The 5,000-nt window shown below is 48.4% G+C and overlaps 1 protein-coding gene across 1 annotated transcript in view; it reads left to right on the plus strand.

Annotated features, from left to right (window-relative positions):
* LOC137642346 (uncharacterized) overlaps nucleotides 1-5,000 on the plus strand; it is a 17,069-nt gene that overhangs the window by 403 nt on the left and 11,666 nt on the right. The window lies entirely within an intron of this gene.

Consider the following 5,000-nt stretch of genomic DNA (forward strand, 5'->3'; position numbering starts at 1 on the left):
ATTACATGGCAAGATAAGGTGAAGGATGATACGGAGAGAAGAGGTTTGGTAGAAGAGGATGCCTTTGATAGAAGGCATTGGAGAGGCCGCATCAGGCCACGGACTCCTTGATGTAGGGATAAGGTGAAGGATGATGTGGAGAGAAGAGGTTTGGTAGAAGAGGATGCCTTTGATAGAAGGCATTGGAGGGGGCGCATCAGGCCACAGACTCCTTAATGTAGGGATAAGGTGAAGGATGATGTGGAGAGAAGAGGTTTGGTAGAAGAGGATGCCTTTGATAGAAGGCATTGGAGGGGGCGCATCAGGCCACAGACTCCTTAATGTAGGGATAAGGTGAAGGATGATGTGGAGAGAAGAGGTTTGGTAGAAGAGGATGCCTTTGATAGAAGGCATTGGAGGGGGCGCATCAGGCCACAGACTCCTTAATGTAGGGATAAGGTGAAGGATGATGTGGAGAGAAGAGGTTTGGTAGAAGAGGATGCCTTTGATAGAAGGCATTGGAGAGGCCGCATCAGGCCACGGACTCCTTGATGTAGGGATAAGGTGAAGGATGATGTGGAGAGAAGAGGTTTGGTAGAAGAGGATGCCTTTGATAGAAGGCATTGGAGGGGGCGCATCAGGCCACAGACTCCTTAATGTAGGGATAAGGTGAAGGATGATGTGGAGAGAAGAGGTTTGGTAGAAGAGGATGCCTTTGATAGAAGGCATTGGAGGGGGCGCATCAGGCCACAGACTCCTTAATGTAGGGATAAGGTGAAGGATGATGTGGAGAGAAGAGGTTTGGTAGAAGAGGATGCCTTTGATAGAAGGCATTGGAGAGGTCGCATCAGGCCACAGACTCCTTAATGTAGGGATAAGGTGAAGGATGATATGAAGAGAAGAGGTTTGGTAGAAGAGGATGCCTTTGATAGAAGGCATTGGAGGGGGCGCATCAGGCCACAGACTCCTTAATGTAGGGATAAGGTGAAGGATGATATGGAGAGAAGAGGTTTGGTAGAAGAGGATGCCTTTGATAGAAGGCATTGGAGAGGGCGCATCAGGCCACAGACTCCTTAATGTAGGGATAAGGTGAAGGATGATATGAAGAGAAGAGGTTTGGTAGAAGAGGATGCCTTTGATAGAAGGCATTGGAGAGGGCGCATCAGGCCACAGACTCCTTAATGTAGGGATAAGGTGAAGGATGATATGGAGAGAAGAGGTTTGGTAGAAGAGGATGCCTTTGATAGAAGGCATTGGAGAGGGCGCATCAGGCCACAGACTCCTTAATGTAGGGATAAGGTGAAGGATGATATGGAGAGAAGAGGTTTGGTAGAAGAGGATGCCTTTGATAGAAGGCATTGGAGAGGGCGCATCAGGCCACAGACTCCTTAATGTAGGGATAAGGTGAAGGATGATAGGGAGAGAAGAGGTTTGGTAGAAGAGGATGCCTTTGATAGAAGGCATTGGAGAGGGCGCATCAGGCCACAGACTCCTTAATGTAGGGATAAGGTGAAGGATGATAGGGAGAGAAGAGGTTTGGTAGAAGAGGATGCCTTTGATAGAAGGCATTGGAGGGGGCGCATCAGGCCACAGACTCCTTAATGTAGGGATAAGGTGAAGGATGATATGGAGAGAAGAGGTTTGGTAGAAGAGGATGCCTTTGATAGAAGGCATTGGAGGGGGCGCATCAGGCCACAGACTCCTTAATGTAGGGATAAGGTGAAGGATGATATGAAGAGAAGAGGTTTGGTAGAAGAGGATGCCTTTGATAGAAGGCATTGGAGAGGGCGCATCAGGCCACAGACTCCTTAATGTAGGGATAAGGTGAAGGATGATATGGAGAGAAGAGGTTTGGTAGAAGAGGATGCCTTTGATAGAAGGCATTGGAGAGGGCGCATCAGGCCACAGACTCCTTAATGTAGGGATAAGGTGAAGGATGATATGGAGAGAAGAGGTTTGGTAGAAGAGGATGCCTTTGATAGAAGGCATTGGAGAGGGCGCATCAGGCCACAGACTCCTTAATGTAGGGATAAGGTGAAGGATGATAGGGAGAGAAGAGGTTTGGTAGAAGAGGATGCCTTTGATAGAAGGCATTGGAGAGGGCGCATCAGGCCACAGACTCCTTAATGTAGGGATAAGGTGAAGGATGATATGGAGAGAAGAGGTTTGGTAGAAGAGGATGCCTTTGATAGAAGGCATTGGAGGGGGCGCATCAGGCCACAGACTCCTTAATGTAGGGATAAGGTGAAGGATGATATGGAGAGAAGAGGTTTGGTAGAAGAGGATGCCTTTGATAGAAGGCATTGGAGGGGGCGCATCAGGCCACAGACTCCTTAATGTAGGGATAAGGTGAAGGATGATATGGAGAGAAGAGGTTTGGTAGAAGAGGATGCCTTTGATAGAAGGCATTGGAGAGGGCGCATCAGGCCACAGACTCCTTAATGTAGGGATAAGGTGAAGGATGATATGGAGAGAAGAGGTTTGGTAGAAGAGGATGCCTTTGATAGAAGGCATTGGAGAGGGCGCATCAGGCCACAGACTCCTTAATGTAGGGATAAGGTGAAGGATGATAGGGAGAGAAGAGGTTTGGTAGAAGAGGATGCCTTTGATAGAAGGCATTGGAGAGGGCGCATCAGGCCACAGACTCCTTAATGTAGGGATAAGGTGAAGGATGATATGGAGAGAAGAGGTTTGGTAGAAGAGGATGCCTTTGATAGAAGGCATTGGAGGGGGCGCATCAGGCCACAGACTCCTTAATGTAGGGATAAGGTGAAGGATGATATGGAGAGAAGAGGTTTGGTAGAAGAGGATGCCTTTGATAGAAGGCATTGGAGGGGGCGCTTCAGGCCACAGACTCCTTAATGTAGGGATAAGGTGAAGGATGATATGGAGAGAAGAGGTTTGGTAGAAGAGGATGCCTTTGATAGAAGGCATTGGAGGGGGCGCATCAGGCCACAGACTCCTTAATGTAGGGATAAGGTGAAGGATGATATGGAGAGAAGAGGTTTGGTAGAAGAGGATGCCTTTGATAGAAGGCATTGGAGGGGGCGCATCAGGCCACAGACTCCTTAATGTAGGGATAAGGTGAAGGATGATATGGAGAGAAGAGGTTTGGTAGAAGAGGATGCCTTTGATAGAAGGCATTGGAGAGGGCGCATCAGGCCACAGACTCCTTAATGTAGGGATAAGGTGAAGGATGATATGGAGAGAAGAGGTTTGGTAGAAGAGGATGCCTTTGATAGAAGGCATTGGAGAGGGCGCATCAGGCCACAGACTCCTTAATGTAGGGATAAGGTGAAGGATGATAGGGAGAGAAGAGGTTTGGTAGAAGAGGATGCCTTTGATAGAAGGCATTGGAGAGGGCGCATCAGGCCACAGACTCCTTAATGTAGGGATAAGGTGAAGGATGATAGGGAGAGAAGAGGTTTGGTAGAAGAGGATGCCTTTGATAGAAGGCATTGGAGGGGGCGCATCAGGCCACAGACTCCTTAATGTAGGGATAAGGTGAAGGATGATATGAAGAGAAGAGGTTTGGTAGAAGAGGATGCCTTTGATAGAAGGCATTGGAGGGGGCGCATCAGGCCACAGACTCCTTAATGTAGGGATAAGGTGAAGGATGATATGGAGAGAAGAGGTTTGGTAGAAGAGGATGCCTTTGATAGAAGGCATTGGAGAGGGCGCATCAGGCCACAGACTCCTTAATGTAGGGATAAGGTGAAGGATGATATGGAGAGAAGAGGTTTGGTAGAAGAGGATGCCTTTGATAGAAGGCATTGGAGAGGGCGCATCAGGCCACAGACTCCTTAATGTAGGGATAAGGTGAAGGATGATAGGGAGAGAAGAGGTTTGGTAGAAGAGGATGCCTTTGATAGAAGGCATTGGAGAGGGCGCATCAGGCCACAGACTCCTTAATGTAGGGATAAGGTGAAGGATGATATGGAGAGAAGAGGTTTGGTAGAAGAGGATGCCTTTGATAGAAGGCATTGGAGGGGGCGCATCAGGCCACAGACTCCTTAATGTAGGGATAAGGTGAAGGATGATATGGAGAGAAGAGGTTTGGTAGAAGAGGATGCCTTTGATAGAAGGCATTGGAGGGGGCGCATCAGGCCACAGACTCCTTAATGTAGGGATAAGGTGAAGGATAATATGGAGAGAAGAGGTTTGGTAGAAGAGGATGCCTTTGATAGAAGGCATTGGAGGGGGCGCATCAGGCCACAGACTCCTTAATGTAGGGATAAGGTGAAGGATGATATGGAGAGAAGAGGTTTGGTAGAAGAGGATGCCTTTGATAGAAGGCATTGGAGGGGGCGCATCAGGCCACAGACTCCTTAATGTAGGGATAAGGTGAAGGATGATATGGAGAGAAGAGGTTTGGTAGAAGAGGATGCCTTTGATAGAAGGCATTGGAGGGGGCGCATCAGGCCACAGACTCCTTAATGTAGGGATAAGGTGAAGGATGATATGGAGAGAAGAGGTTTGGTAGAAGAGGATGCCTTTGATAGAAGGCATTGGAGGGGGCGCATCAGGCCACAGACTCCTTAATGTAGGGATAAGGTGAAGGATGATATGGAGAGAAGAGGTTTGGTAGAAGAGGATGCCTTTGATGGAAGGCATTGGAGAGGGCGCATCAGGCCACAGACTCCTTAATGTAGGGATAAGGTGAAGGATGATATGGAGAGAAGAGGTTTGGTAGAAGAGGATGCCTTTGATGGAAGGCATTGGAGAGGGCGCATCAGGCCACAGACTCCTTGATGTAGGGATAAGGTGAAGGATGATATGGAGAGAAGAGGTTTGGTAGAAGAGGATGCCTTTGATGGAAGGCATTGGAGAGGGCGCATCAGGCCACAGACTCCTTGATGTAGGGATAAGGTGAAGGATGATATGGAGAGAAGAGGTTTGGTAGAAGAGGATGCCTTTGATGGAAGGCATTGGAGAGGGCGCATCAGGCCACAGACTCCTTGATGTAGGGATAAGGTGAAGGATGATATGGAGAGAAGAGGTTTGGTAGAAGAGGATGCCTT

This window comes from Palaemon carinicauda, chromosome 6 (genome assembly GCF_036898095.1).
Source record: "Palaemon carinicauda isolate YSFRI2023 chromosome 6, ASM3689809v2, whole genome shotgun sequence".
NCBI classification, from domain to species: Eukaryota; Metazoa; Arthropoda; class Malacostraca; order Decapoda; family Palaemonidae; genus Palaemon; species Palaemon carinicauda.